The sequence below is a fragment of the Thunnus maccoyii genome, chromosome 14 (assembly GCF_910596095.1).
Source record: "Thunnus maccoyii chromosome 14, fThuMac1.1, whole genome shotgun sequence".
NCBI lineage: Eukaryota > Metazoa > Chordata > Actinopteri > Scombriformes > Scombridae > Thunnus > Thunnus maccoyii.
This window is the reverse complement of record NC_056546.1, coordinates 27,158,147-27,166,945: the sequence shown is the minus strand read 5'-3', so window position 1 is coordinate 27,166,945 and position 8,799 is coordinate 27,158,147. Positions and strand designations below refer to the sequence as shown.

Below are 8,799 nucleotides of genomic sequence, written 5' to 3'. Positions count from 1 at the left end.
CTGTCCTGATCTTGACCGTCGTGAAACAATTGGTTTTGTGAGTAACGCAGTTAAAAGTTGGCATGCCATACACCAAATGCACCACAATGCTACATGTGTTTGTCATCTCACGCATCATCAAATACATTCAGTTCATGGGTCAGTGCTGGGCTGTTTGGCAAGACGTGATTTCCAAAGCTTTTTGTGTCCCTGTGATTTAATCCAGATGTTGGCTGTTTATATTGTACCTTTTGCCTTTTTGTGGATTGCCCAGAGATAACTTTGCATGTAATTCTTAAATTCTTTCCCCTTTTTGTCAGTGTGTACCTGTTTTAGCTCAAGAATGTAGAACTTACTGCAGAAACCACCAGTGTGACTGATCTTTGCCTGTCCTGGTTTCTCCCTGTTCCAACCTCCACCAATCATGACTGGCTGTTCTAGGAACTGCTGTAATCATTTTATAAATATCCTTATTCAAACAATATAATGGTAACATGACAGTCTAACCAATTTGGATGTATATTGGAGGTTGGACATGAGACTCATGCGGCATCTGTACATGTGATGTCTGTCCAATAAAGTAGTACCTCAGTGTAAATGTTGCCTTCTGTCCTCTCAGTTCTGTTTTCAGATACTTCACCATATTAGGCAGCCTATTAAACAGATCCGAAAAGGCCTTAAAGAAACAGGAATCTGGCCGCTTCTTTCAGATAGGCCAGATGTCCACCCCATAATTTTCCCATGGAAGTCAAATGAGAAGCTTAACTCCCAGGTAAGCTGCCTTTTGTCTTCATTGGATTTATGTTATTGCTGGGATTTGTTTGCAAAGACTTTGTGTAATTTCATTTGTTAGGTCTCCATTACAGGTGTGTAGATCTAAAAAACAATGCTGTACGATTTAAGATCATTCTGCAACATCTAACAAGTCTTTCAATCTTAAAATGAAACATGTTTGTATTTGATCCCCTGTAGACTGTGATCCAGAACATTCACTGGCCACAACCCAAATGTGACAGTGATAAGGATGAGGATGACCCAGCTCCACTGGAAAAAGTCAGTCTTGTCACTGGATTTTTTAGGAAATTCATAGAGGAAGATAATGCTCATCTTATTTCCTCTTGTATTGCATTTCTCATCTCAATTTTCACCTAGTTGTTTGGGTGGGACAGCTATGAATGGATAAAAGGAGGAAGTGTAGAGCAGCTGAAGAGATGGCAGTTCTGTTGCAAAAATAATATGCACACAATTTGGGATACAGATATTAATCTATGCATGGTGTATGTGATATTTTAGTATATTGACAATCGTGGAACTGAAGGTCCTGGCATTTGGTGTATGTAAGTTTTATGTGCTCAATTTCAAGTTTTGATGAAATGAGGTGAAATGAGGTGTCACATACATAAAATTTTCCATAGTGTCACCAGAGTTGTTGCGTGACCTCATGAGGTTCAGGGTCAGGTGGGAGCTGCTGGTCAGGTAGGTGCTGCCGACAAGAAACCACATTGTTGAGGTTGTAACCTCAACTTACCCTGTGGCTCTCACATCCTTCTCGGCCACTAACAGACCTACAAGATGTTCCACCAGGACTTGATGATGGCCCTCGGTTCCATCAGTTAAGGCTTTGGGCTTGTGTAGGCGCAAATTTCAGCAAGGTCTTACATTTAGTCCCTTTTAAAATTACAACATTCTAAAAGCGATTCCTGTTCATATATGCACTTAGTGCACTTGTACACTGACACACTTTAGTTTCTGAAGTTTTATTTTCATTCTTATTCCACCCGATTCTCAAGCGGCTTCTCTCCCTTAAAGCTTTCGAGATAGAAATGTGGGAGTTGGTTTGGTGTTCGTCTTATGCCTGTGTACTGCTTATGATAACAACTTTTTGTTAACATGGCTAGATGTGTCCTAATCCAAGCTAAATAATAAATATTACAAAAGCAGCTAGTAGTAAATAAGTTTGAGCACAGCAGTGGAATTCTGTGCTATTAGCTTCAGTTTTTAGAAACTCATGCAGGCTGAACGGTTGAGAACATCCATACTTGGTGGATTAACAGCCTAGGGCAGTGATGGACAGCAGAAATTACAGACACCAGAGGACACTTTGCTAAAAAGGGAAGTGGAGGAGGCTTTCCAAGAACTAAATGGACATAAGGCTCAGGCTCCGGACTCCATCAGTGGCAAAGAATTGAAATCATATGACACACTTAACGGGTAATAATTATCTTGCCTCAGGTAAGTTCTCAACATACTGGACAGTGTTGAGATATATGGTCACTCTGGCTTTTTTGTTGATTAAGGATCAACAAGAGATTGTGATGAGACATTTTAACAAATGCATAATTTACCGCAGCATCAGCATCAAGATCTGCAACAGGATTCAGGGCCTGGCCCAACTGCCACAACTGATTTGGTGTCAGGTTTTGCTCTGTCCTGATGGGATGGTTGGCTCACTCCTCACTGAAGACATCCAGACTGGCCTGGATGCATGGCAGGAAAACGTAGTGGCAGCAGAACATGTGCAGGATGTTGCTGATGTTGATGAAGTGTTGGTCCTCAAGAGTGCAGGGTGTTGTAATACACACCTGTAACACTCATGAACACATCACACCAAAATTCTTGCAAAATTCTGTATTTGAAAAAGAAAAAAGACATTTTTCATAACAAGTACTTACATTTTTCATGACATGCACTTTAAGATCCTTTAAGGAACTGTTCGCTTTGCCCCAACCATTGCATCAGTGGCGATATTTCTAACTGGATGTTGTATTCCTTTTAAAAGAATCAACTGACTGAGATGGGAGTGAGTACACAACATCATGAAGTGAGTTTTAAAAGTTAATTTCTGCTTTAAAATGTTTATGATCATAGCCAGTAAATTTCTGAGAATTTCTCATTTTCTTCTTTGTGAAGGAGTTGTCTGTTCTTATAATTTCTTATAGAGGTTTGTTAAAGGGAATCTTAAGAATAATTATCTTAAAGCTTCCAAAATGAGTTTTAACTCACTGTTGACTGTGATGTAAATTTCGTTAACAAAACTAAATATGTTCGTCAACAACCTTTTTTTACGTGACTAAGACAAGACGATGATGAGACGGCGCCAACGTCATTAAACACTAACTGACTACTTGCAATAATGTTGATGAAAAAAGACAAGACTAAAATGTAGTAAAAACTTTACCAAAATCTCTCCTTATTTTCATTGACAAAAAATAAGAGACAGAATACTATAGACTCACAGGAGGCGTAGCCTGAGCAGCACATTAGCAGTGCTCTGTCTGTGTATCAACACTGGTGGCATTCAGATGCAGTGCTTAGTGTAGATCACCACGTTGTGGAAGCACTCAGAGCCCAATACACAATGACTGTAGTTACACGCATAAAGTAGAGCAATATAGACTCCAGGTCACGTTAATGTGTATATAGTGCGATTGAAACATAAGCCATTACACGGCACATGTAGACAGCTGTATTGATTAAAATAGCAGTGTGTAATGTTACCTTTCCTTATCATGGTTGTTATTCTAGCAAAACTTGCCTTGTTAAACCTCTGCTATTGATGCCATGTGAACTAGATTGCTAGATAGCAATTTTCTAACCTTATGTCATTATTAAGTCCATGTGGCACTTTTTTTTTATTTTCTTGTTATCACTGACCTCAGATCTATTTATTTTTATTTTGTAATGCAAGCAGATTGCAATTGGTGTGTGTACAGTATTCTTTTCAATTTTATTAGGATAAGTACTTTTATTTCCATTGTTCAGAAGAGAAAGATAAGTTTGTACTTTGGGCAACCAAAAAATTGGTTTAAAAACATTTTATTGTCTGTACAACTGTCATTGTTTTAAAGAGAGTATTGGGCTCCAGTTTTTTGAATTGTGTTGGTTTAAAATAAATATGCAAATCAGAACATGATCCATGTCTGGATGTATTTCTTAAATTGATACCATAAAATAGTTCCGGTTTTCTTTGACTAAGATAAGACTACAATGCTCAGACTTTTAGTCAACTAAAACTTGACTAAAAGAAAGAGGATACGGTTGACTAAATATGATAAAAACTAACAAGGACATTTGACACAGAACTAAGACTGATACTACATTTTTTTTAAAATAGCTGACAAAATGAACACTAGTAGATTGTGTGCGCTTTTCCCGCAACAAACCTGTTAATGTCAGTTCCACGAACTGAGAACATTAATTCTGCTACATTTTCTCCTCCATGATCTCCTTTCACTGAAAATAAAATATGAATTGTATGCCTCATCAAGGACATAATTATGCAGAATTGAAATCTTTGTAGTTCAAGCATCACAAACACATGAGGGGTTCAATTCCAAAATGATCTACATCCATTTGTTTTAGGTACAGTGCCAAGAAATAGTAAGTGAACCCCTTGGATTTCCCTGCATTTTTGCATAATTTAGTCATAAAATATGGTCTGATATTCTTCAAAGTCACAATAATGGACAAGCTAAATCTGCCTGAAATACTAACATAAAAACAGCTGCATGTTTTGGTGCATTTGGTGCATTGGTATTTATTGAATTATTTGCTTGAACATTCAAAGTCAGGTTGGAAAAAGAAACTGAACCTTTGGTTTTAGTAACTCATTGTTCTTATTTTTCAACGCTGATCTCAACCAAATGTTTCCTGTACTGCATGTGTTCTATTGAGCATCAGATGACTGACAGCTACCCTGAAACGTAAACTTGTAAAAATTATTTTTATACAATTGAGTGCTTTGTTTTCTCAGTGAGTAATGGTTGCTCAGGCCCAGGGGCAACAAAACGACTACAAATCATGATGATCCCTACTCCATGCTTCACTTTAAGGATGATGTTATGGTAGGCTATTAGTTTGCTTTGCTTTATTACTCCAAATAAAGTTTAAGATGTTTGTGCAACAAAATATTGTCTTTTGTTTCAAGTTTTCACATAACATTGTCCCTTCTTGGCAAAATGTAAGCCTTTCATTGTTAATTGTAATGGGAAGCTATGCAAAAACACATTTTTCTTTCTGTAATATTGATGGTATTAGTCACCGTATGACACAAGAAACACTTAAATTTTAGAGGCACAGTTGGCTATGTGGAGTTTCTAGCCCTATTGAGAGGAGATATTAAAAGTAATATCACTTGAAATGTACATTTCCTTTTAAAAACGAGTGTGGCGAAGGGCTCTTGCTGGATGAGACTAAGTTGAATGACTAAACCAAGGTGAAGAGAGATTCCACAGCTTGTATTCATTTCTTTGTGAATTTGTAGGCAACTGGAGGCATAATAATAGTAAACTCATTCATACGCTCATGTAGGCCTATGGGTGAGGTTAAAGTTCATTCATGTCAGAGACAAAAATGACTTAATAGTAACCCATGTTATGTAAAGTAGAGCAAAGCAATATTTGCGATGAAAGAGCTGTCTCAATAATAAGTTAAGTCCAAATGTTTTTTTTAACTGATGCAGCTATTTGAGGGGAGCATCTAAATTCTATGCATAGATCTGCAATCACACTGATAATTACATTTGAAATAAGGTGAATACCTCAGTGGAAACCCATGCTCATTCATAGCTTCATTGAAGAAGGTAAAGTGGCCGTTGGACCGGTTGTTGTCTGCTACCTTCAGGTACATAATCTACACATACAAGCACAAATAGAAGAACAATTTGGTACTTTGATGAATCAGTTTTCCTTGACAAAGTTCTGTAGGGACCAAAACAATCAATGCTCAAATGACAGGTGCAACAGCAAGAAAATACTGAATCATTCAATGTATAATGGGATCTCATGACAGCTCAGATGAGTCTCATGACATGAGAAATCATGAAAGCAGAGGTTCAGCGCTGATAAACTGCATTGCCAATGAGGAATAGTTGTGAGTCAAAGCTCGCTGAAAAGGATAGATGGACACTTGACAGGAAAGTTGTTAAAGGTTAAAAGCACAGCCTCCAAGTTAACATAGGATGGGACAGGAACTGCTGTCATCCTGTCAACAAAAAAAATTTGCTTCTCCTCAGCGATGGAAAAGGGTAGGTCACAGGCGTATGAGAGAAAAGCAAAAGAAGCAAAATGTCACTATGTACAAGTTATATTTTTTATCTGAGGAACATAACCTGTTTGTACAGAATATAAACTGAAGCTTATAAGGAGTAATACATCCTCCCTGCTTAAATGGGGATGTTCAGCAACATTTTGCAGTTGTCGGTCCTTCACAGTGAAAAGTCTTACCTTCCTTGGATAGCCATCTATTCCCCAAAGATATCAAAGTTGTACCTGAGTAAAAACAAATCAGACAAGATTAGACGTAACTCCCAAACACAAGACATAACATGTCTAACAGCATAGCTCTCAGGATACAATATCTGGGGGAATGTAAGCAGAACAAAATCAGTTCATGGTGCTCTAATTCAATGACGTTCAATGCAAAGTACTATCCTGGTTGCTATGTTCTGTCAATGATAGACAATGGTGTGATGCAATACACAAAATACAAGATACACAGTACTAGACATTGAAAAAAAGTTTACAGTACATACAGATAGCATGCAGACGTACCTGATAAGCTTGTGATTGGTGTCAATGTGCACTATGTACTTCGGTAGGAAGGAACCATGTATGTTCTCCTCGCCACACATCCCAGACAGGTCATCCTGAAGAGCACACCAACACTGTCCACATGATGCATGGATGCATACACTCAGTCCCATTGCACTCTGTGTCCCAGTGCAAGTGGAGCACCTCAGACTACAATGTACCCAGCACCAGGCATTGTGCTCTTAATTGCTGTCATCAATGAATCTAATTCATCGTCACTCCAGCCTCTGTATGAGGCAGATATTGTTTTCGACCACCCGCCTAAATAGTGTTGCTTTAGACTAAGGAGTCTGGCGATGTAATTTGATGGCAGCCCAAGTTCAATAAGATGTGTGAGAGTCTCTACTGACACTGTCAATCATGGATGCCCACGAGAACATCTTTTCAAATCCAGTTACAAATGTCTGTTCATTCTTTCTCACCTGCTGGATAACAGTATTCAGATCTGTCAGTGCAGACAGTATATCCTCACCTACATCCACTATGTCACCTAGAGTACTTAATAAAACTAAATCCTGACCGCACACAAACTGTAACCCTTCAATGTCAAGAAATTGTCTCTCTAAGATGTGTACCAGCCAATCATGCAATCTCTGAAGGATGTCACGTGTCAGTGATTCCTTGGGAATAAATAAATGAATAAAACATGACAAACATGGATCGGACCATAGACTGTATATAAATATGGACGACGCGTCATCCACTTCCTACCGCTATGAAGACGTGAAGCCAAAATATCTTATTTCCGGGAGTTGCCATCTTGCTTGTGTGACGTCATTTGGAGCCAGAGTCTGCGCAGTAGAGGCAGGTGGCGGGATGATGGCTCGCGGAAGACACCCCCTCAGCTGTTCCACGGCTTGATAGAGGTTTGAGAGAGGCTGTCACAGCTGTCAATCATGATGTCAGACCCCCTTCCTCTATCATCAAATAACTAATTAAAAACAAACTTGTAAGAAAAATGAGCACTTGGACAAACATCAGCATGATAAGAACCACCTGAAATGACATAAACCATCTTTGGGAAAAATTTATTTGACGTGTACTTTGATTTTTTAGTTTGGCCCATGTCCCATCCACTAATATGGAGGGGGCGGGACTTATGACCTATACTGCGGCCAGCCACCAGGGGGCAATTGCAATGTTTTGGCTTCACTTTTGGGGAGCTGTCATGACGTCCATCTTTATATACAGTCTATCAATCGGACAATGACTGTTTGTTAGCTGCTGGCTAAGATGACAGCACACAACATGAAAACTTCAAAATATTTTAAAAGGCAATTATATTCACTCTCTAGCTAATGTTAATGTCAAATATGAACTTATCAGCAGTTCTTGAATAACTACATTACCAATGCAAGGTTGGTGAATTGGCAAGCTAAGAAGCTGTCATTATTTACTGATGCTCTAACTATTGTAGCTCGCTCCATTAACCATTTCATATAGTCAGCACTGTACCTAACAGCTGGCTATGGTCAGCTACCGTATATATAATGTTAGCGAATCAAAACTGCCGTGTGATCAATGTGTCGCAAGCTAGTTACATATTGGTTTGCTAGCAACTTATTTTACTGCATATATTTAACAGATAAGCTATTTACAAGTGAGTTACCCATAAGGTTTTGTTGTTTTTTTTGATGGTTAAGTTACTAGGATCATATTATGGCTGGCTAGCTAATGATCCTAGGTTGTCTACTAGCATTATATGGCTAACTTGTTAGCTAACGCTAGCGTTAAATACCACACATAATACATCCATGATGCCACATCACTAATGTAGCAAGCATGTATAACTTAAATCATATTTAATCATGCACGCCAAGACACTTATCACTGACAGAGAGCCATTACCAGACACCATGTTGAGGTTGACCTCTGCCCTCTGGGCACCTGGATGTAGTTAGTTCATGGTTTAGTTTGATGTCCATCCTCCTGTTCATAATTGCAGACTGCACAGATGTAACACTATGTGATCACATGAAATTATACCCTTGAATCTACACTCATGTGATTGGCTGAAAAGGAAGGAGACATCTGATTGGCTACAGATATTTTATTTTTTTACTTTTATGTACAATAAATATTTTTGTGTGCATAGAAAAATATTTTTGTGGAGAGTCATTTATATATAAATCCCGAAATACATTTGTGAATCCTTCTGTGTGCAATCTTTAATATTGAGACTGAGCTGACTCCATAATCACCTCCCTATGTTGTAGCTTTAATTGTTAGT

At 38.4% G+C, this 8,799-nt stretch overlaps 1 long non-coding RNA gene across 1 annotated transcript; it reads right to left on the bottom strand.

Annotated features, from left to right (window-relative positions):
* Positions 1-2,289: 2,289 nt before the first annotated feature.
* LOC121911919 lies at positions 2,290-8,503 on the bottom strand. The gene is made up of 5 exons (XR_006099975.1): positions 8,418-8,503; positions 6,531-6,625; positions 6,204-6,248; positions 5,519-5,610; positions 2,290-2,605 (listed from the first exon to the last, which is right to left on the bottom strand). It is a non-coding gene; the product is annotated as an uncharacterized LOC121911919 (long non-coding RNA).
* Between the last annotated feature and the right edge of the window lie 296 nt (positions 8,504-8,799).